Raw genomic sequence first — 25,104 nt, forward strand, 5'->3', positions numbered from 1 at the left:
CTGGAGATCTTCTTCGACAGTTTCACCAATCAGTTGGCTGTCACTCGTGGGCTGGTGGCCAGAGTGAGGCTGGGTCCTGAGTCCTCCCAGCCCCCAAGGCTGGGGCCGTGGGGGTCCTGGCCATTCTGGCAAATGCTTGTGTTGTAGCCCCGATTAGATGAGAGATCCCCACCGCCCAGGCTGAACCCCAGAGAGCAGTCAGACAGGAAATACTGAGTCTGTGGGTGAACAGGAGCTCCCCTAGGACCACAGAGCAGAAAAACAGAGTCTACAACGGGATGAAATCTAAGAAGCCGCTTCAGTTCCAGCCAGTACCAAACCCATTCACACAGTTGTTCTTCTTCCCAAATAAGCACAATTCGTGTGTTTTAAATCTGCCAATCCACTTTGAACTTTCTTTTCCTTTTTCACATTGCTTGGAGTGAGGAAGATGGGTAAATTTGGGGAAAATAGCTCCTTACCCATGACTGCTGAATTCTTTGCTAAAACACAGGGCTACCCTCCAGCCAAGATGTGTTCACTGTGTGTATGTAACCACACCCACCAGCCAAGACACATGAGGGTGTTGGAGACATTGCAAGTGTTCTTGACATGAGACAAAAAGCTTCAAAAGAGAGGAACGCCACTCTGCTAAAGGCAGAACGCCCACACACCAGGATGTGGTACCATACTCTGGGAAACCAGCACCCACTTAGACAGCCAGAGCTGACCCCAGGTAAGCAAAATACCCAGTGTCTGGTCTATCCAAACAGGCCTCCTTGCGAAGGATTGCACATCACTACCCTTGACATTTCCTGGGAAGTCTTAGCCCTGCAACTCTGCAACGTGACCCTCACCCCATGACTCCTCAGACCCTGCAGTGGTCCCTTGGTTGGGTCTGTTGGCCCATTTTGTGCTTGACAGGGAAACACAAGCCGTGGGTGTTTTAGCAGAAGAGGCAGAGTGTGCAGTAACCCCATAACATCATAACACCCAAACTCTCTGCTTCTCAAGGCTTAGCGAGCCTCCGTTATATAATAGCAGATACAATGATAAAATAGTTACTGTTTATTAACTGCTACTTTGGTGTAGTTACTGTTCCTAATATTTTTCATACTTTCATCTATATCTTGAGTGTTTATTATGTGGCACATATATATACAATGGAATATTACTCAGCCATAAAAAGAAACGAAATTGAGTTATTTGTAGCGAGGTGGATGGAGCTAGAGCCTGTCATACAGACTGAAGTAAGTCAGAAAGAGAAAAACAAATACCATATGCTAACACATGTATATGGAATCTAAATATATATATATATATTGTACTGATGAACCTAGTGGCAGGGCAGGAATAAAGATGTAGACATAGAGAATGGACTTGAGTATACAGGGCAGGGGAAGGGGAACCTGGGGCAAAGTGAGAGAGGCATCGACATACATACACTACCAAATGTGAAATAGTGGGAAGCAGCCTCACAGCACAGGGAGATCAGCTCCATGCTTTGTGACCACCTAGAGGGGTGGGATAGGGAGGGTGGGAGGGATGCTCAAGAGGGAAGGGATATGGGGATATATGTATACTTATAGCTGATTCACTTTGTTGTACAACAGAAACTAACACAGTATTGTGAAGCAATTATACTCCAGTAAAGATCTATTAAAAATAAATAAATAATAAACAAATAAATAAATAAGAAAAAAACACAGTAGGAATTAGATTAAGATTACTTAAACATAAAATTACTAAACTTTATTCCTGGGGAGATGGGGGAGGGGTAAATCTTAAAGGATCCTAAGGAGGATTCCTAAAGGTGGAAAAGATACTGATTCCAGGCCTAGGCTGGTGTGGTCAATAGTCCCAATTTTAGGAGGGCAGAGGGACATTGTATTAATTTCAAAACAATATTATGTTACTAAATATGTGTTTAAATAACAGCCACAATGCATATTCCAAGAGTTTTTAGGCCATTTAATCCAGAACATCTGTTAAAAACAAGAGTTTGGGACTTCCCTGGTGATACAGTGGTTAAGAATCCACCTGCCAATGCAGGGGACACAGGTTCAGGCCCTGGTCCGGGAAGATCCCACATACCGTGGAGCAACTATGCCCATGCACCACAACTACCGAGCCTGCGCTCTAGAGCCCGTGAGCCACTACTACTGAGCCTGTGTTCCACAACTACTGAAGCCCACTTGCCTAGAGACCATGCTCCACAACAAGAGAAGCCACCGCAACGAGAAGCCCGTACACTTCAGCAAAAAGTAACCCCTGCTCGTCGCAACTAGAGGAAGCCCACGCATAGCAACAAAGACCCAACGCAGCCAAAAATAAATAAATAATAAACAAACAAACAAACGAATAAATAAATAATTGTTTTTTAAAAAAAGAAGAGTTTGATTCCAAACACTGCAGCAGCTGTCCTGGGATTTAATGAGCTCCTGTGGGTCCTAGTTGGACAGTGATGACCAGCACAACATCATATTGTACGTGTCCTCTGCTGCATAGCCAGAGGGGAAAGCAGAGGTACCTCTATTGATTGTGATTTTGCAGGGTCCTTCTTGGGTTTCCTTCCTCTGCCTTGTTTCAAATACTGTTTTTCCACCAAAGATATCTCCCAGACACACTTTCTTCTCCATTTAGATGCTCTCCCTAGCTAATCTCATGTCTTCCATGACTTCATATACCAATACTTTGTATGAAAGTACATCCTAAATAAAGAGACACACTCCAGAGCTGTCTCTTGAGCTCCCAACCCTAACATGCAACAACTTAGCGGACATCTCTCTTTGGGTGCTCCATAGGCTTTGCAGTCTCATCACTTTCCCTTGAAAAACCATGACCTTGTTTCTGTCGGGTCCACCTTATTGAATTGTACCCACTTTACTAAAGGTGGAAATCTGGAGTCATTGTTCTCTCCTCCTTTTCTCTACCTCCCACGGTTACCAAAATCTTGCAAATTATACATCTCTCAAAGCTCTGCACTTCTTTGGTCTACTTAAACTGCCCTAGTTCAACTTTTCATCATTTCTCCTTTGTTAACTCCAACAGGCTTTTGACATTTCTGCTCTTTTACAGCCTTGAGCTCTCCAAATTGCCAGAATGGTGCATTTACTATATTGCAGGTCTACTAGTACACACTTATTTAAAATCCTCCTCTGGAGCCCCAGAGCCTTCAGAATAAAATCTGACATCCTTTGTCTGACACCTTAGAACCTTCAAGATCTTGTCCTGAGATTCTCTGTAGCCTCATCTTTATTGTAGCCCTCCTCCTAAGGGGTTAAGCTCTTTTCATCTTTCAAGACTCAGTTCCTCTCTCTTCCCCCACATCTGCACTGGCTTTTCCTCTAATAAGGTGTGGTTATGTCTACTGATGAGCAGTTGAAAGTAATTATGAGCTATGTGGAGCAGAGAAGTGCAGGAAGCAAGTATCCCTGGACCTGAATTACATTTGCCTCTGACTGCCTGACCTGGGCTGCAGAGGATAACAGGGTCAATCCATCAGTTAGACATAAGGATTTTAAACATATATGCACCTAACTACATATCTTCAAAATACATGCAACAAAACTGACAGAAAAGAAGGGAGAAATAAACAATTCATCAATAATTGGAGATGCCAATACTCTGCTTTCAATAATATATACAACAACTAGGTAGAAGGTTAACAAGGCAATAAATATTTGAACAACACAAACTAGCCCAACAGATATCTATAGAACAACAGCAAAATACATGTTCCTCTCAAGTGTACATACAACATACTCCTGGATAGACCATATGTTAGGACATAAAACAAGCCTCCATAGATTTAAAATGATTGAACCCATAAAATGCATATCCTCTGATGACAGTGGAATTAATTAAAAATTAACAACATAAGAAAATATGGGAAATTTAAAAACATATGAAAATCAATGAGTCAAAGAAGAAACCACAAGGAAAATTAGAAAATACTTTGAAATAAGTGAAAACAAAATAAAACATAGGCATATTTATGGGACTCAACTAAAGCTGTCCTTAAAGGGAAACTTATGGCTGTAAACACTAGTATTAAAAAAGAAGAAAGATCTCAAGTCAATCTCACCACCTATCTTAAGAAAACAGAAAATGAAAAACAAATTAAACTCAAAGCAAGCAGAGAAAGAAAATAATGAAGGTTAGAGAGGAAATAAATAAAATAGATAGTAGTAAACAAGTAGATAGTTATTGAAACTAAAATTGTTTTCGAAATGATCAACAAAATTAAACAACTTTTAGCTAGACTAGAACTAAAGAAAAGACATGTATTTCTAATGTCATAAATGAAACACGAGCCATCACTACTGACCATACATAAGTAAAAAGGATCATAAGAGAATACTGTGAGCAGTTGTATGCCAACAAATTAGATGACCTAGATGAAAAAAATTCCTTAAAAGACACAAACTACTGAAACAGCCTGAAAAAGATGTGGTTCGTATAAAAAATGGAATATTACTCAGCCATATAAAAGAACATAATAATACCATTTGCAGTGACATAGATGGACTTACAGATTCTCATACTGAGTCAAATAAGTCAGACGGAGAAAGAAAAATATCATATGATATCACTTATATGTGGAATCTAAAAAAGGGTACAAATGAACTTATCTACATAGAGAAGTAGAGTTACAGATGTAGAAAACAAACTTATGGTTACCAGGGAGGTGGGGGGAAGGATAAAATTGGGAGATTGGGATTGACATATACACATACATATATATATACACAGATATATACATTTTATACATAAAATAGGTAACTAATAAGGACCTGCTGTATAGCACAGGGAACACTGCTCAATACTCTGTAATGGCTTATATGGGGAAAATAATCTAAAAAAGAGTGGATATATGTATATGTATAACTGATTCACTTTGCTGTACACCTGAAACTAACACAATCTTGTAAATCAACTATACTCCAATAAAAATTAATTTAAATTTTTTTTAAAAAAAATAAAAAGGAAATTTGAAGAGATCTACAATAAGTAAAGTGATTAAATTAGTAACTGGAAAAACTAACCACAAAGGTCCAGAACAAAATGTCTTTACTGGTGAATTCTACTAGATGTTTAAAGAATTAACATCATTCTTTTCACAAATTCTTCCCCAAAAAAATAGAAGAGGCAGAAGCAATTCTCCACTCATTTTATGAGGTCAGTATTGCCGATACAAAACCCAGGCAAAGACATCACAAGAAAAGAAAACTGCAGAACAATATTCTTTATGAATATAAACACAAATATCTTCACCAAAATACTATCCACTTGCATCCAGCAATATACAGAAAGGATTTTACAACATGACTAACTGGGATCTATCCCAGAAATCCAAGAAAATTTAACATCCAAAAATCCAACATAGTAATTAATGTAAAAAAGAAAAAAAGCATTATGTCAACAGACACAGAAACAGCCTTTGAAAAATTCCAACACCGTTCCATAATAAAAGGTTTCAACAAGCTAGGAATAAAGGAATTTTTTCAACCCAATAAGTTCATCATTCTATTAAAAATTAATATCACAATTAGTGGTGAAAGGCTGAATGCTTTCCCCTAAGATTTCACCACTTCTATTCAAGACTGTACCAGACAGGAAAATTAGGCAAGAAAAAGAAATAAAAGGCATTCAGATTACAAAGGAAGTCAAACTCTCTCTATTCACAGCTGGCATAATCTTGTACTCAGAAAACCCTAGGAAATCCACATTTACAGAATTTAAAAAACTATATAACTAATAAATGTGTTCAGCGTGATTGTCAGATAGATCAGTATACAAAAATAGAATACAAGAATATGCAAAAGCCGATTCTATTTTTATGCACCATAAAAGAATAACCTGAAAAGAGTTAAGAAAATTGTACTTATAATAGCATAAAAAGAATAAAATTAGAAATAAATATTTTTAAGTGCAAAACTTGTACGCTGAAAATTACAAACATTGTTGAAAAAATTAAAGATTTAAGTAAATGGGAAGACTTCCAGTTAAATCAGTGAGTCTTGCTGTTTCCTGATTCCCCTGGAGCTCACATCTGCCATCAGCCACTGCCAAGGTTTGCTCCGCGGAGCTGTCGCAGCACTGTCAGGTTTGTACCTGCACCTGCATGTGGACAGCGGGGTTTGAACGTGGGACTGGAGTCACAGCCTTGGCCTTGGCCGTCTCGATACATGAGGGCTTTGAGTAGAAGTTTTAAGGAAGGTCATGTGACGGTTACTGAGTATTTATCATTCAAACAATGAGCAGGTATATTTTTTGAGCGTGGGAATGCCAATAGGTATAACACCACAGCCACTTTAGTGCTGTGAGCATGTGTGGATGAGAATATGCAGGAGGACCAGGCCGATTATGTGGTGTCAAATTAGACTTGGCAGGTCTTTCTAGCCTGACAAGGAGACCATTATATTACCTGAAAGGGCGTGTGTTTACTCAGCGGTTCAGATAATGCAGAATGAACCAGAAGCTGACAGTTAGTAAACAACACAGTGCTTTCTGCAAGGAAGCTGTCATCATACTAGGATCTAAAAGTAGAAATATAATGTGCAAAACAAATGCCCTGGATCCCAACTCAGAAGCATCTCTGTCTCCCACTCTGCTTCCCGGGACCACTTACTGCCTCAGCCTGGCCCTCCGTCAGCCCTCACCCAGACTGTGGAAATCTGATAATTGATCCTCCGCCTGCATTTGTAACCCTGACACTGGTCTTCTTGAGACAGGATGGGACCTGGGACCCTTTGCTGCAGTGGTTGCACCTGGGAAAACGTCTCCTTGAGCAACAAAATAAGAGACTAAAAATAACTGTGTGCGTATGCAGTTGGGGCAAATTCTGGACAACAAGATACAAAGAGACCAAAAAGCCACTTCTGAAGAGCCAAGAGCAAAAACAGCACATCGGGAGCAAAAGCAGGGCACTGCGCACGCCCCCTGCACACAGCACCACTAAAGAAGCGGGGCAAAACACATAAGCCACCCCTCTGGCCAGAACCCTGGGCACACCCCTACCCTCACCCCATGTAAGGAACAAGCTTCCCCCCCCGCCCCCCTGTCAGGGAGCAAGCAAGCCAGGGAACCTGTCATTTGTTCTCGCTCCCCGCTGCGGCAGCAGGGGCCCCAATAAAGCCTTGCCTGAATTTTTTGCCTAGCCTCTGATCAATTTCTATTGCTTAAGGAGGCCAAGAGTGCTGGTAGGTAACATTCTTACAACCTCTAGAGACATCTGCCTAAAAGGAATGGTGTCCATAATCCACAAGATCATGTCTACACCACAGGTGAAGCTCTTGCTCTCGGCATCCCCGTCGGGCCCCCTCGAGATGCTGTCTTGATGACGTCTCTTGCAGCTCTGCAGCTGGTCATTCATTCACTGACCACCGCCAGGCACCATGCGAAAGGGCTTTCATCTTCCCATACTGTCCCACATGACAGGCAGGTTCATGTAGATAGAAGGAGTGGGGCTGTCCCATCCTGTAGCCACACCTGTGCCCTTGGCAGCCATCACACCATCCATCACCTGTGCTCTCTGGGACCCGAGTGCCATTGAGCACCCTTGCTCCCCTCCAGATGCATCCAGGCTCCTTCTCTGCCCAGAAAACTCCTTTCGAGGCCCAGTTCAAACGAGCTTTCCTGTGACCCCTCGCTGACCCCTCCAAAGCTGCAGTTGACCTTCTCCCATGCTTGGCTCGTGTCCCCCCACAATCGGGACCACCTCTGTCACCTTGGGTTACATGGGCTTAGAACCTCTGGACCTAGGCCATTTCTTTTTCATCGAAGTGTGACGTGTAGTGGAAATAGAGTAATATTTTTGGAAGAAGTGAGTGAAGAGATCATTCCAACCTCTTATCACTGATGAGATCTTCTTGGAACAGTAGCACTACCTTAAAATTTATAATTTGGAATATGACTTTTTCAGATGAAGGAATTCATGAGTCTTAAAACTGAAATGTACTGTACAGGCCCTATGTATAAATTCCTTTATAAAGCCTCTCAACCTGTTTAAGAATTTCCAAGGATGGGCTACTCTCCATCCCACAGGGCAACTCCTTCTATTTTTTTAAGTAACTCTGGCATTTTTCAGTTCTTAGAATGCCCTGCGCACCTTCCTACTTTGCAGGGATGCCTCCTAGGCCTGAGACCTCCTTCTCCCCATGAGACTCCTCTCAAAGACAACTTGTTCAGGGAAGACTTTCCTGACCTTGTACGCAGGTCAGGAGTCTCCATCCCAAAGTCTCAGAGCTCTCTGTGCTCCCACTTCACAGATTTACCACAGAAGCAAACCAATAAAACATGTAAACTTGGTTGATCATTTTGGTTTCACTTAGACTGTGAGCAGGCCCAGGTCGATCTTAACCACCACTGTGTGCCCAGGTCTGAGCACAATGCTTTGCATCCTGTGTTCACTTAATATCTGTCGAATGAAATGAATGACTAGGTAATGTCATCTTTTGAAAGTTGATTCTTATATTGAGCTGGAAACTACTTCCTCTTCAATTCTTACTGTTATGGACTGCATGTCTGCATTCCCCCCAAATCCATACGTTAAAGCCCCAACCCCCAAGGGGATGGTACTAGGAGGCGGGGCCTTTGGGAGGTGATTAGATTTAGATGAGGTCATGAGGGCGGAGCCCCCACGATGGGATTAGTGACCTCGGGAGGTGAGAGACAGATTGGAGCTCTCTCTCTCTCTTTCTCAGTCAAGTGAGGACACAGCCAGAAGCCCGCAGTCTGCAAACAAGCCCACAGTCTGCAAACAAGGAAGAGAGTCTCACCAGGAACTGAACTGACCTGCACCCTTGATCTTGGACTTGAAGCCTCCAGAGCTGTGAGAACTAAGTTCCTGTCCCTTAAGACGCTCAGGTTATGGAATCTTGTTATACAGCCTGAATGGACAAGGACACTTACGATTGGTCCTATTTGTCAAATTATCCTCCAACAACAAAGACGCAATTACTGGGGAGCTGGCCCTGTTGATTCAGTTTTTGGTGGGGTCAAAGTTGGGAGGGCAAATGTGTCTTGTTCTGATTGGAGGGTATGTCACATATTTGATGTGATCTGAGTTCCCACTTGCTTTAATCTGCAGGAATCAGTGTTCCACCCAAGATGTGGTTAACTCAGGATGACACCTCCAGGCCAAGCAGCCCAGATGACCACACCTCAAACCACTGGCTTTGCCAAGGGAACAGAGCCAGCTCCAGTGTTCCTGGACACATAGGCTCATGGAGAGAGGCCCTGAGTGCTGGATCTGTCTCTGATGAAATGGCCCTCATTTAAGGACTGGAGGAGTTTTTCTCAGAAACCAGCAAGATGGAGTTTTCTAGAATGTGTGCAGGCTCTCATTTTTCTCCCAGGATTCTAAAGGCATTGTGGTCGGGTAATAAGTCCTGAAAGAATGCTTACACTAACATTGCACGGAAACAATACAAGTTTATACTCAACATCGTTAATTATACTACAATGAGATACCACCTCACGCCAGTCAGAATGGCCATCATTAAAATGTCTACAAATAGCAAACTCCAGAGAGGGTGTGGAGAAAAGGGGACCCTCCTGCACTGTTGGTGAGAATGTAAGTTGGTGCAGCCACTATGGAAAACTATGTATGGATGTTCCTCAGAAAACTAAAAAACTAAAAATAGAACTACCAAATGATCCAGCAATTCCACTCCTAGGCATATATCCAGACAAAACTATAATTCAAAAAGACACATGTGCCCCAATGTTTACTCACCAAGGGCTCTGTCCCCCTCACCTCTCTCTCAAGATGCCCTTCTCTGATGATGCAGTGTGCAGCATTTTGGATTTCCTTAACAAGCTCACCACACCGTTACTTCTCAACGTACTACAAACCGTGGCTTTTTATACATTCCTCTGTGTTGCTCCATCTCCCAACTGTAAATCACAGGCACCTCTCTCAAGCCAGCTTTTCCATGATTAGCTGTGTGATCTCGGGGGAATGTCTTGAAGTCTCTGACCTTAACTTTTCTCACCTGTAGAATGGGAATTAGGATACCTCCTTTTCAGGATCCCTGTAAAGATGATGTACATTGATGTTAAATCACTCAGGCCCATGTGTGGCACGTAGTAGACCCTCAATACCTCAGCTGGACATGATACTCCTCAGTTCCTATTTCAAAACAGAAGTTAACACTATGGTCACCCCGGTCCTGATGTCAGTTTTATACTCAGGAGCCTCTCAAAATGATTTAAGTTTTTAAATTCTTAAAAGAATCAAAAGATGAAAAATTCCTGTTTTTAGATGTTAAAAACCCGAAGGACACACCTGGGAACTCATGTGACTGTCAGCTCCCCTGCAGGTTCCAAGGATCTGGTGGGAATCCAGGCCAGGCTGGAAGCGCCAGAAGGGGAGAGCTGGGTATCTCCAGGAGGATGGTTAGAAGGATCGTTCACACTCGCGATTTAAGTCCTATATTCAGCTTTTGTGTGTTCTGAGCAGATGTGGTTTTGTCATTAGGATCTTAGCCTTTTTTGTGGTGTCTCCTTCTGAAGGACCTTGGACAGCAGCCATCCTGAAGCTCACATCTCTCTTTGCTGAGCTTTAGGCTGGAGGATGACCCAGCGCCAGGAGCATTCCCGGGGGAAGTAGGACAGCACAGCATCCTGGTGGGTCTCAGAACCTGGGGTCGTGGGCGCCCCCTGACAGGGTGCAGGGTCGCAAGGAGGATCAGGAAACTGGGCTTAGGGTTCCAAGCAGCACATCCACAAAGGGGGGTCTGGAAGTCTATGGAGGCTATCCGAATACCGTTTCAAATGTGCATTTCTTAGGAGTATGAAAGTAACATATAACGTTTTAAGTACCTTTGGAAAATACAGAAAAGTGTTTTTAAAAATGCAAAGACCAGGGCTTCCCTGGTGGCGCAGTGGTTGAGAGTCTGCCTGCCGATGCAGGGGACACGGGTTCGTGCCCCGGTCCGGGAGGATCCCACATGCCATGGAGCGTCTGGGCCCGTGAGCCTGCATGTCCGGAGCCTGTGCTCCGCAATGGGAGGGGCCACAACAGTGAGAGGCCCACATACTGCAAAAAAAAAAAAAAAAAAAAAAATGCAAAGACCAAATGAGACCCACCACCTGGAAACAACCACTGTTAAATTCTACATTTCTTCCCAGTGTGTTTCCTCCTCCCCCCCATCTTCCTCTCTCCACCCTCTTCCCCATCCCCTCCATCCTCCCCCTCCCTCTCTTTCTTCTTCTCTGTGAAGGGAAAGGTTTTCCACTGGACTGCTGCTTCAGCTAGGAAGTTTCTGGTGGCAGTTTTACCTGTCCTGGGGACACTTGTCATGGCTGGAGAGATTTGGGGATGTCAGGGTTGTTGCTGGCATTCACTGGGTAGAGGCCAGGGATGCAGCTGAACATCCTACAGAACACACACGTGCACATACACACATGCGTGTGCATGCATACAGACCAAGCGTTTATCTGGGCCAAATATCAACGGTGCCAAGGTTGAGACCCTCTGTCCTAGACTGTGCATTAGCTTCACCTGGCAGGACTATTAAAGCAAGGCTGCTGGACCCCACCCTAGAATTTCTGGTTCAGTAGGTCTGGCTGGGACACAAGTTTTTCATTTCTGAGCAGCTCCCAAGGGGTGCTGGCACTGGTGGTACACACTGACTAGTGAGGAAGAGCCCAGGAGGGTAAATTTAGGCTCTTCCTTCAGTTCCCTACTCACCCTCCCCAAAGACAAGAGGATAGAACTGCCCTGTGAACAAGTGTGGCATCCGAACATCCACATTTCTCTACTGGGTGGGGCTGGTGGCTGGCTGGCTAATCTGCCAGCTTCTGAGGCCGGCCTCCCTCTGCTGCTTCCTGGTCTCCATGATGTAAGGCATCAGCTCTCCTCTGGCCCAAGTGGAGGTGATGCCATACTCTGCAGGTACCACCCATCCAGAGGGTTTTTGTCCCCCCCACCTCTGTCAACCTGGGTGCGACGAGGAAGAACCCACCTGACTCAGAGCCCAGCTCGGCTCCCGTCAGCCCAGTCCTCCCACTGTGAGCTCACGTCCCCACCTCTTCCAATGTCATCAGATCTCCCGTGAGTTTCTGAACTCAGGCAGGAACAGGGGCAAGAGGGGTAGGGTTCCCTGTAAGCTTCAACCCAGGGGTTTTTGACTGGAAACTGGTAAATATCCATGCCCATACCCCGAGTTGGATGAGGACATAGGTGGGGAGGTACAGGCCTGATTCTTCAGGGACCTGGAAGGACACGCTTCACATGGAGCTCAGGGAGATTTGCCCTCCTGCAGGGGCTCCAGCAGCCTGATGGGACCAGAAGCCCAGGTCCCTGGGTATGCCTGTAAGAGGCATCTGCCTGTTTTTAAAATGTACAAACTTTTAAAACACTGGACAAGCAATTTCTACCGAGACTGAGCCTATGAGGTAAGACAAAAATTAGATTAAAGCTGGACTCAAAACAGACAAACAGGCTTTTGAGCCATTGGCATGGGAACTATTTTTGCTCTCTTGAATGTGTTTTTCAGCCAGGGCTGCAGACTCAGGCTTTAAACAGCAGTGGTGGTTCATTGTCAGAAGGTCTGCAGAGACCCAGCTCTGGCCTTCAAATCGCCATATCCCCAGTGCCAATTCCACAGGTGAGCCCCAAACGCCTTCATCACTTCTAAAATGTCTTCGTGTCTAGGGAGGATGCAGCCTCCCCTACCCGCACCCATCCTTGGGTTTGTCCACAGACACTTAAAGTCATGCTGGCCTACAAGAGCTCAGCAGGATTGGATTGTTTTTTAAAGAAAAAAACAAATAAATAATATTCTTTGGACCAGTCTTTGGGTTTTAAGGACTCAGACAGCTCAGCCATCAAGGAGTGATAAATGTTGTCGTGGAGCAGATAATGACACAAAGGCTGGATTGTACAGGAGTATGATTTTTTTTTTTAATAAAGTGAAGTAATCACCAAAAGCTAAAGGAGCTCTGGGGAGAGAGTGTAACTCACACATCTTCTCCAGGAATCCTGCTTCCCCAGGAAACCATGAGAGGCTGGGGTGGGTTGAAACTTGATTTTGTCATTGGAGTCAGGAAAGAAGCAGTCACGGATGAAAGGAAAGTGTCTAATTAAACTGTAGGAAAAAGAGGAACCCCATGGAGAGAAGGGCTATGAATTCAGGGCAGGCTCCAGGCCCCCCAGAGAAGCAGGAAGCAGGACCCCTCCAACCTGACGGCCATGCTGTTTAAGAATCAGGGACGGGCAGGATGTGGCTGCCTGAGGGCCATTGACAGGAATCCAGCAGAAAAGAGAGATCAGGTCCCAAGGTGAATGAGAATTAAGCCCTCCATGGGACCCCAGGAGGTGGAGTGACTGCCAGTGAATGTTTCTGTCTCAGGAAAGTCAGGGCAGAGGCGACGGGATTGGTTTGGATGGTGATTGTTTTTGGTAGACCCAGAAATTAATGACTTCATATTTTTTCATCTTGGGGTATCCATAACATAAAGCCTAGAAGTGAAACAAATATCTAGACCTGAAAGCGAAAGGAGGGTTTAAGGGAAGAATAGCACTGCAAGAAACCCACCACCACCATAGCCCTGCAGGAGGGATGGAGTTGGCATGCAGGTGAGGTGGAGAGAGGGCAGGTGACCCCATGGTTTGGCTTCTATGACAGTTTTCCTCCTTAACAGCAGGCTTGAGGGACTGCCCCCACTCCCAGCAGAAGGGCTGCTCTCCAGGGAGGGACTCAGAGGCCCAGCAATCACCAGAGCTGGAGAGGGGTGTGGAGACAGGATGCCCTGGAGAAGACCACCACTGTTAGGTGATATGACCTCATCCAGGCCACGTCCTCTCCCCACACCAAGTCCCTTAGAACTCACCCAGTACTGCAAGGGAAGGAAATAATTCGAGATTATGTTGGATCTGCAATTCAAGTTTTTAAATGGGTAAGATAGACTGAGGTGCCTGGAAAGCAGGAGGACCTGCCTGGATGAGCAGGGGAGGGTGGTGGCAACTCTGACAACAAAGACAAAGGGTTTTCATATGTCACCCTGCCAGGTTCTGCTTGTTCAATATGCAGGTGATTCTGGATCAGGAACTACGACGTGTCCTCATCACCTTTCTCATGACATCTTTGTCTGAATGCAGAAGGAAAAGAGGCTAAGACAACACGTTAGAAAAGTGTCAGAAGCTTGGAATAGTACCTCAGGGAAGAGGAAATGTAGTGCTTTGTGCTCCGAGAGAATTGGTGCTAACATCAATCAGCGTGGAGACCGAGGTCAACCTGGGCAGGAGTGGAGAGGACAGGGCAGCAGGAGGGAGCTTGGAAGAGCACTCATAACCCAGCCAGTTCTGTCTGGAAAGAAGAGCTAGTTGAAAGGGCGCCTTGAGATTAGGTTTGTTGACCCGGAGCAATTCTAGGCCATGATCTGGTCAAAGATAACCATGGTCCTGCAGGCAGAAGTAAAATAGAGGTGAAAATTGCTGAATTTAAGTAGGTAAAGAACATGCATTCCCATAGACATTAATGGTGCAGGGTGAGAAGACAGGGGTCCTTTCAGACTCCTTAATAAATGTAGGCAAGTGACTTTAAAGGTGTTTGGTGGCAGGGAGGAGGGAGGGATGCCAGTCCCTGAAATGGGAATAAAGGGTCTTTTCAGAGGCAGGAAGCACCCTAGAGATTGAAAGGGGAAGCTAGGAGGACACCATGATTTCTACCAGGCTGTGTGTAGATGGGGTGTAGAGAAATGGTCAGTCATCTCCAAAGGACCACCAAGGAAGTGGGGTCCTCAAAAGCAGTGCAGTTTCCATCAAGACAAGTGCTGGGAGAAGCATGCAGCTGTAACCCAGCAGGACCCTGCAGGGATCCTTCCAGAGATAGACTGCGCCCCCCCCCCCCACCATGCCATCATCCTCCACCTGCATCTTGTTTGTAGAAAAACTTTAGCCTCCTAGACCTTCCCTGGGTCCAAAAAATAAATTTAATGAAAGTGAGAAAATGCAGAAACAAAGGAAAACAGTCAAGCAAGACATAATAATAAGATTTTAGACATTAAACAAAGTCAAAGACCTTTAGTTCCTCCTCAAAGGCTATAGATAATATGCTGAGCCATATCCTTTGAGTTGTTTTTCAGCTACTGAAACCCCTACTGGGTGGGAAATGTTAACTGCATGCTGCCCACAAGCACATAGACCCCAGACCGGTTGGAACCAGAAGGTTGATGATGTTGACTCCTGATTACCTTACCACCAACCAATCAGAAGAATGTCCATGAGCTTACCATGCACCCACAACCCTCCTCGTCCATCCTATCTTTAAAAACCTTTCCCAGAAATCCAGCAGGGAGTTCAGGTCTTTTGAGCACAAGCCACCTGGACTCCTTACTTGGTGCCTGCAATAAACATTGCACTTTCCTTCACCACAACCCGGGGTCAGTAGATTGGCTTTACTGCTCAGCAGTGAGCTGACCCAAGTTTGGTTCAGTAACACAGGGACAAAGATGAAGAGAGAAGAGCGTTGTTGTCATGCACAGTGGCAAGGTCAGCTGTGACAGCATGCATCATATGGAAGAAGTCTGGAAGTGTATGGAAATAAGGGGACAAAGAGGATTGAAGAGCAAAGGAAATTGCATGTGCAGAATCTTCCAAAGATCTGAGGGCTGAAGGGCTAACATGTTATCCACAGGCTCTGAGCTCCACCCCAGACAGGTAGGGCTGGGACACATCACAGGGAATTGTAACCACAGCACCCTGTCTACTGCCATGGGGGAGAAGGGCTCAGGGTCTATTTTAAGTTCACTCAAAGTTTAAATGGTGAAGATCCTTTTGGCTGGAAGAATCAGGACATGTTACTTCTCAGTCTGACAGCTCCTTTCTCCCTGGGCTTCTCCCCCTGCAGAGATGGCTGAGCGACATCTTACAGCAGAGTTGAGCAGTTGATGAGTGGAGGTTCATGTTATAAAGGAAACTTCCAGAGTTCAAACTTAGTATGGACAGAAATCATAATAATCACAACTTTTCTCTGCCTTTTACCATAGAGACATAGATACAACCACCTTATACACAGCCTATGAATCAAAACACCTTTATGTTTTTTCCTAAGACAGTCTGCCTTTCAGAATTGCTAAGATTGGCAGTACCTTTATATCAATAGAACAGTGACAGCCCCCATTTACCGAACCTCACAATTATGTCTCAACACTTCACTGTTCAGATGACCCCACGATAACCCCATGAGGTGGGTCTGAGTCTCCCCATTTTACAGGTAAGAAAACTGTCTTATTTTCCACAATCATACAGCTGATGAGTGCCTCCTAACTCAAAACTCTATTACTCCTCTGTTATTTTTCCTCTATATTTCTAAAATGTATTGCCAAGGAACTCTTCCAACTGTAATTTGAAATAAGAAGAAAAAAGTCTTTTTCGTTTGAAATATAGTCTAAGTCCTTGAATGGGTTATGAAAGACATTAACCCTAGGGACAAAGAAATTGATATTCCCCATCTGTTGAATCACCGTCTGGAGGCTGAGTGCACCTTGCCTCCACCTCTTTGTGCCAAGTGTGAGCACAGAATTATGCTTGCAGAGGACAGGAGCCATTCTCCTCCCCTCCCATTAGAAGACATTCACATTCACATTCTCTGCAGATCTGCTCATTTGCAAAAAGTGTCTTTTCAAACCATTGCAGATAGAAGTATCTGTTTCTTTCACAGCCAAGCAATAAAGCCAGATGATATATTTGGAAAAGGCATTTCATTGAAAAGAGAAACAAAGACATTCAGATAGCCCTCAAGCAAGAGGCTCATTTCTAGAATATCTAAGGTTGTGTTTATCCTTCTGGGGTCTATGTGGAAATCACTGAGGCAGAAAAAGTGCTACAAAGAAACGCTCTTGGCTTTCTCCTCTGCTTTCCTCTGGCTGGATGACCACAATCGGGGCCTGGTTTCAGCTGTGAAATTTGGTAAAGCCCATTTCACCCTCCTTCATCCTGATTTTCCTGGGATTCCATCCTAATTCTCCAATGTTGTAATTATATACAAGTGCGCTGGCCTGGTAAATTCACTCAATATTTCAGTTAGTGTCACCCGTAGCACAAATCCCTCAGGGACTGAGGTGCAGACCCCCAGCTGACACGCCTGCATGGGCCAGGGAGCCAAAGTCGAGGGAAAAGAGCCAGCAGGCAGCTGTGGGGTGTGCATTCCTGTGAGACCATCTATTCAACCTCCTGTTTCTACTGTGAATGATTTGATTTGGGGGCTCCATCTCCACGACCCCTGGGGGAGCTCCTATGTGCTCCCCACATGGTTGGCTCTTAATAAATATGAATTAAGGATGAACAATGAACAAAAGGACAAAATGTCCACAGTTAATAAAAGGGAGAATTTTTGCCTCTAATGCGACCTTGTGTGGCACAGGCCAGGCCCGGGAGAGGATTGTCCTTCATCTCTGACCCCTGCACCACCGCCCTCCCAGGTCTGCTCTGCGGGGCTCAGAGTCCTCCCCACCAAGCAGTCATCAGGCCCAGCCAATCGCTGGTGAATGTCCTGTCCCTGGCTTTCAGCCATCGATCTTCATTTCAGAGGAACTCATGCATCCCTCAGTAAATGCACCAGTCATAGTCGCCTTGGCCAGACCGTGGGCTGATCTAGGGAGTGGACCGGCCATTCACCTCTGTTTTTTTGAGACATAAAACACGATCTTTAGACTAAATCCTGGTGGTCCCTCTGGCTCTTAATTAAACTATTCCTGATAAAATGGAAAGCCTTTTCCCAATACTCATGAATATTTGTATTTAAAAGAGTACAATATAAGGTCTCAGGGGCTGGGAAGTGGCAGTCTTTGGGCACCTCATGGGCTGATGACAGTCACACCTGAGTCACAGGTGGAGGTGGCACTTTTCCAGCATGAATCATCCTCTCCTCAATGTGGCCAGCAAATCCCTGGGACCCTTGTCTCACCTCTTTCAGCTGTGAAATACAAAGTGAACTAGAACAACCAATAGGGATTTTGTGCTTGTCCGCTCAGAAAGGACGCTGAGGCAGAGATGACAGAAGCTCTGAAGGAGCTACAGCTGGAAATGGGATTGCGGCTGCCAGGTCTGTCCCCTCCCCTCCCTCCCATCCTCTCCCCACCTCTCTTCTCTGATTTTCTCTGCGTGGTACCATTCCATAAAAAACATTCTCTCTCCATGTGGTGGTCAAATGGTCCCTAGCAGCTTCTGCATCATTTTATTCCAGATTAGCAGCCCCTTCTAATCATCCTTCAATATCTGTATCCATTTATTTAACAAACAGTCACTGGAAACCTCTGTTCCAGGTGCTTGGACTGTGTCAGTAAAGAAGAAAAGGGCAAAAAATAGAACTAAATTTCATGAGATGAAGCACATTGGCCTTGTTAGTTTTATTTTTAATTTTTATATCCTTAGCTTTATTGAATCTTTTTAACAGCTCCAAGAATTAAAAGCATTGCACCAAGAAGGACAAAAAAGAAAGTTAAAGCAAAGCCAGTGAAGGCCCTTGGGGCCAAACACAGTATGTGTTAGATTAGGATTCTGGGGAGTGTTTCATATGCTCCCTGGTCAATGGACCAGTCCCTTGCTAAGGATGCTGTGACTGGCCAGTCCTGGGACTTATGTCCATCCTTGAGGTGTAAGAATAGATAGAGTTACTAAGACTCAAAGCCCTACCAGGCACAAGGAATTTGAAAAAGGGAAGTAAAAAATCGAATGTGCCCAGGACATCACATTGTTTCCTAACCCCTCCCCTCCTCCGGGCACCGTGCATCCCTTCCTTGTGTAATTGCACTCACCTTTCCTAGGGCTTGAGCTCCTATCCCCCCTCCCTCCCCCCAACCCTGTGTAACTCCTGCACCCACACAGTTGACGGATGACGCTTGTCTTCAGGACTGCTGGACATCCTTAGACCTGGTCGCCCTTCAGCAGCACTGTACCCCCGTCACTGGACTTGGTTGCAATGCAGAATTGCCTGCTTCACAAGCAGAAAACTGGAAAGCCCAGCCTCTGGCTTCCATCTCCTATCATTTGCACATATCATTCCTATCAGCCTTGTTCTGGGAACTCCACAAAACTTTATCCTAGTTTCCTAATCTCGATAATAGGCCTGGGTTCAGTTGTCAGTGCTATCCAGACCAAACCTGAGGCATCACTGCTGCTCTGCCCAAGAGGACCCATTATGTGCCCAGGTCACCCACCTGTCCTCTGTGTCTCCCCAAGGCTTCTTGGGCATCATGGAGGGACACTGGGACACCCCCTACTTCTTCTCTGCTGTCTCCTGCTCCTTCCCTTCCCCTTCCTTTCCTTCTCCCTCCTCCCTCCCTGTCCCCCCTCCCCCTCCTCTTCCTTTCCCCTCCCCCTCTTCCCCTCCTCCCTCCTTCCTCACTAGGCACTGTGGAAGCCTCACCACGGCCAGTTCTCCAGGCCTGGTGTCCCTCTATCCTCAGTGCCCACCCTGGGATGGCACTGGACGTGACACGCCCCTTAGATAGTTGTCTGCCTGGTGAACCGAGCACAAAGGTAGTGCCCCTCGAGTTGTTGTTGTTGTTGTTGTTGCTTTTTCACAATAACTTGTATTTTATCAGGAAAAGCCACGTACAGTCACAGGTATTTCAGAGACGGCAGCAAAGTGTCAAGACAAACACAACAGACCCCCGGGATGCCAGCAGCTGGCTTCGGCCTCCCGGACACTGGGGAGCCCCCCATAGCTGACTGGGTTTGCTTGGCATCGGGAGGTCAGGCCTGGGGCCACCTCTAGCGCCCCTGTCATTTCAGTGGGCATTCACTTGATCTCTCTCTCCCTCTCTGGTCATCTCAGCGGAAGCAGCTGAGTCCTCAGCAAGATAATTCCTTTTTGCAAAAGTTCCACTTGTCATGAAAGCCTGATTTCAAAGGAAAGCCACATGCCAGTCCCTGATGAGACAATATTTACAGGCACAAACCTTCAATACACACATGAGAGGGAAAAGTATACCTGTCTGGCATGACCAAATCAAGCTCACCTGGTTTAGAAGTGGAGTCAAAGGAAAAGAGAAGCTGTTCTTATTCCTGTACTAGGTCTCAGATGCCAGGAATAGACTGCATCTCATGAGTCCAAGAAGGGAGGTAGGCGGGAGGCAGAGAGGGCAGAGCCAGGACCACGGAGGAGCCATGTCCAAGGATGCACTGGACAGCCACAGCTCCACTAAGCTCTGGCACAAAGATATAGGATGAGAAATAATTGGGACTCAAATTTCAGTATTTAATTCTTTGCATTTTGCATCACAACATTATCAGTCTCCCAGGTGCCCTTGACTTCAAGTATGTTTCCATGGAAGAGTCCGTCAGGAGAGAAACAAGGCAATGAGCCTTCTTCCTCTCTTGATGCAGAATGACCAACCCAGTTAGACCTGGACGTAGACCAGCCCTGCTGCCTTGGCCACCAGCTGCCCTCAACCCTCGCCTCTATCTCCAATCATCCACATCCATGTTTACTTTCTAAGGCATTATTTTGGCAAATCTCATGTTCTCTAAACATTTTTAATTGGGTGTAGTAGTGTTGGGATTTCCATACATGCTGGATGAGTTTAAGAACATCACTTCTCCATCTTTAAATAATTTTACCTTCAATGTCTACATCAGCTGTTCCGAATCTGTGTTCCTAGGAATATTAGTGTCAATAGATGCTTTAAGAGAAAGACAGGGAGGGAGGAAACAGGAGGAGGACTGTTTTGTAAAAAGGGATTTTATTGTTAACTAAAGACCCTGTCTCTTAGAGACTAGAGATTCACACTTCTACATTTGCAAGGTAGAGGCACTAAAAACCCTGTGCTAAAGAAATCTGTTAAGAGTTTACAAGCTGCATAGCACAGGGAGATCAGCTCGGTGCTTTGTGACCCCCTAGAGGGGTGGGATAGGGAGGGTGGGAGGGAGATGCAAGAGGGAGGAGATATGGGAACATACGTATACGTATAGCTGATTCACTTTGCTATACAGCAGAAACTAACACACTGTTGTAAAGCAATTATACTCCAACAGAGATGTTAAAAAAAATTCTTTATTAAAAAAAAAAAGATACCACTTTCTGCTTGTATAACACTTACAAATAGAGGAACAATCACAGACCAATTAAAACCAAGAGGTCACTGACATTTGAGGGTAATATGCATTCACCTATCCTTACACAGAGGAGAGAACCATCAGAATTTTGCAGAAACTGAGCTGAAAATATTAAAAAGTAGTAACTTCTGCTGGGTCTTTATAGCTCTATGTGGGTGCCAAAGAGATTCTCTAATGAGTCTGTTGCTTCTGTACCGCTAGACCCAGGACACAGTCTGAAAATCAGATGAATGTAAGAGATCATCTCTTTTTTGAGTGTTGCAGTTAGGAAAATGATATAATGGTTCCACTCAAACCCTACATATAGTTGTCGCTGGGTGAGGGGTGTGTATATGTGTGTTTGGGGTAGGAGTGTTTGATTCAAAAGTTAGCCATCAGGTGATTTGGAAGGTTGGGGAGCCATATATGCACCTCCTAAAGTCAGGGAACCTCAAAAATGCCCACCTTGAACAAGGTACCAACACCCCTGTAGTGCATTATTGTCAACTGGAGCTCAGCAAACTGTTTAAACAAAGAACCAATTAGTACATATGGCTTTGCAAGCCATGTGATTTCTGTTGCAACTACTCGACTTTGATGGTGTAGCACTAAAGAAAATCATACACAAATGAATGAGCATGGTTTTGTTTCAATAAAACTTTATTTACAAAACAGGTAATGGATCAGATTTGGTCTGCTGGCCATCGTTTGCCTCCCACCTATGGTAGACCAGAGTGGTCCACTAAAATTTTCTGTAATGATGGAAATATTTTCTGTCTGCCCTGTCCAATGTGGTAGTCACTAGCGACCTTAACTATTGATCAGCTGAGGAGCTGAATTTTTAATTTTATTTACTTTTAATTAATTGAAATTCAAATAGTTACATGTAGCTACTGACTGCACTCTTCAATGGCCATGCAATTTGGGACTGAATAATGTGGTATAAATACTTCCTGTGATCTCTGGTCCCACCAAGGCCTGGACGTGAGAAGACTGAATACTTAGGTTAGAATATTCCCGATAATTAGGAGGAAGATTGTTCAGCACAGGTCTCTGAAGAAGGAAAGGGTCTCTAGGAAGAACCTAGACCTTCAAATAGAAGAGCAAGAATTAAGGTGTTCAGTCAAGTTTCCTTCTAAGGGTTTAACTTGGAACCCATATGAAGAAACAATTCAACTGCTTGTTTGTTTTTTCTTTTACATTATCATTCCTTTTACTCAAACTCTTCTCTCCCGGGAACCCATATACCCATCACGTCAAACCGTATGATGGTGCTGTGAAGGCCGTAGGGTAGGAAGGTAAAGTGGGGCAGGACCTGCCGCAGTTTACCCCCTTCTGATGGTCACATAAGGGAACAACCTCTGAGAGGGGGAGATCAGAACCCAGGAGCTCTGGCCCGGGGGCCGTGCCGTGTGGACTCTGGGCCAGTTGGGGCTGAGAGCAAGTGAAGACGTCACAGTGAGGAGTGACTGGGGAGGGAAGGAGGAGTTAGTTGACAAAGAGCCCAGAGCCTCGTGGAGGCTGATGCTTGGTTTACGTGTCAGGTAACATCCCAAGGTACTGGAGTCCCGAGGAAAATCCTTTGGGAAACACCTCACAGACTCACCTATTACACACTTAGAGTTAGCACCAGGGTCCTTAGGGAGGTGGGAGAGGATATAAAGATCATTTTCCTCTACTTAGTCTTAGAAACTCCAGGTCATTACAAGGACACAAGTGGCCCCACCATACTCCCTTCCACCCTTCTCAAACACTCTCTCTTTTTTCCCCTGGCTTCTCCTCTCTGGCAAAAAAAAAAAAAAAAAAAAAAAGGGCAGTGATCACCTCATCTCTGCCAATTACAAAGCCAGTGGAATGTCCAGAGTCTGGAGATGACACATTTCCATCGTAAGCCTGGCACTGCTGTCATCATGTTGGCCTCCCCACAGGGTTCTGGCTTGAAGCTACCCCCTGGGGCCTCTCCCTCTCAGCCCTGCAGAATCCTGAGATCAGTGTGATGCTTGTGGCCTCAGCCCTGGAGCATCCTGTCTTCAGTGAATGCTCCTCGCGTCCTGCTCTCCTTCCAGCTTGGTCTCTCTTGCCCCTGGATATCAGACTTTGACTCTGCCTCTCAACAGTAAAGACACGTCACCTCCACCCCTAGATGGCTCTGCCATATAAGAAGAAACACACAAACACACAAACAAAATGCCTCCTTCTTCCCTCAAAAAGTGGAACATGGGTTCCCCGTGAACTGACCCCACGGGCACCCCACATGCGTGGACCAAAAACACTACAGCACACAGTAGTAGTAGGAAGCCCATGTCTGGAGTGAGATTAGACCAAAACCCTCGTCCAATTTGGTAGGAAGACTTTCCCGTGAGCTGGAATTTAATGTTATGCATTTTCACTGCTTTAGTTTTGTTGTGGTTGTTGTTGTTTGTTATTGTTTTTGTTGTTTGGCCAGGCCGCACAGCTTGCAGGATCTTAGTTCTCCGACCAGGAATCGAACCTGTGCCCCCTGCAGTGGAAGTGCAGAGTCCCCACCAGGGAATTCCTGAAAATCACCATATTTTAATCATCATGGTAATAATTGATTTAGGCAAATACTGTGATTGAAAACCAAAATAAGATTAGTGGGTGCAAGTTCAATAAAGGAACAGGGAATTTATATAGCCTCAAAATATTTTTAACAAATTACTTAAACAAAAAACAATAAGTAGTACCTTTGAGTGGAGAAACAGGATCAAAATTAACATCACCAATGTAGACAAACCGACGTCATGAGCCCTGTGATATGATACACCGAGAAGGATACAACATCACTTGTGAGATAATCCCGCCCAAACACACACTATCTAAATACCAGGCAAACACACACGGAGAGGGTATTCTAGAAATAACTGGCCTGTATCCAAAACTGTCAGTGACATAAAAGACAAAGGCTGATGGCCTCTTCCAGGTTACAGGAGTCTAAAGAGACACGGCACCTCACGGCACTGCATGCGTCTGGTGGATCCTGGGCCAGCAGTTAAATTGCTGTAAAAGACATTTTGGGACAATTGCAAACCTGGAACATGGGTTATACTTTTGATAGTAACATTGGGTCAGTGTTAAAATCCCTAAATTTAATAACTGTACTGTGGTCATGTTAGAAAATGTCCTTGTTCTTGGGAAACACACTGAAGTATTAAAGGATAAATGATGTGATACATGCAACTTACGCTCAAATAGCTTAGGAAAGTTAGATAGACTAGATAGAGAGATAAATAGATAGATAGACAGATGATAGATAGGAAAATACATAGATAGATGATAGACAGGTAGATAGATAAATAGGTAGATAGATAGATATAGATACATAGATAATAGATACATAGATAATAGATATATAGATATAGATAGATAGAGATAGATGAAAGATAGATAATGCAAAATACTTACAATGGTGAATCTGTATAAAAGGCACACAGGTGTTCATTATTCTACTATTGCCACTTGTCTATAAGTGAAATTCTTCTATAATTTAAAAGGGAAGGAAAGTGGGACTTCCCTGATGGCACAGTGGTTAAGAATCCACCTGCCAGTGCAGGGGACCCGGATTTGAGCCCTGGTCCAGGAACATCCCACATGCCAAGGAGCAACTAAGTCTGTGCGCCACAACTACTGAGCCTGCGCACCTAAAACCCATGCTCCGCAACGAGAGAAACCACCGCAATGAGAAGCCCGCACACTGTAAAGAAGAGTACCCCCTGCCCGCCGCAACTAGAGAAAGCCAACGTGCAGCAACGAAGACCAAACACAGCCAAATATAAATAAATTAATTAATAAAAAGTAAGTAAATAAAAGGGAAGGAATGAAAGACTACATGTCAAACATCATAGAACTGGTTCTTATGAAACTGAGTATTTTTTTCTCTCTCTGAGTCTCCGTTGCTCCCATGAGCCCAGTGGGAAAATAACAGCACGCCTCTCCTGGGCTGGTGAGGGGGTTTAGCTGCAACGTGAGAACAAAAATTACAGGGTCTCACACATAATAATGAGCATTCAGCAGATGCAAGTTGATTGTAAAGTGTTGAGTAATTACCCCCACAA

Source organism: Aethalodelphis obliquidens, unplaced genomic scaffold, assembly GCF_003676395.1.
Source record: "Aethalodelphis obliquidens isolate GAN/ISIS:26980383/991018 unplaced genomic scaffold, ASM367639v1 scaffold27, whole genome shotgun sequence".
In the NCBI taxonomy this organism is placed as follows: Eukaryota; Metazoa; Chordata; class Mammalia; order Artiodactyla; family Delphinidae; genus Aethalodelphis; species Aethalodelphis obliquidens.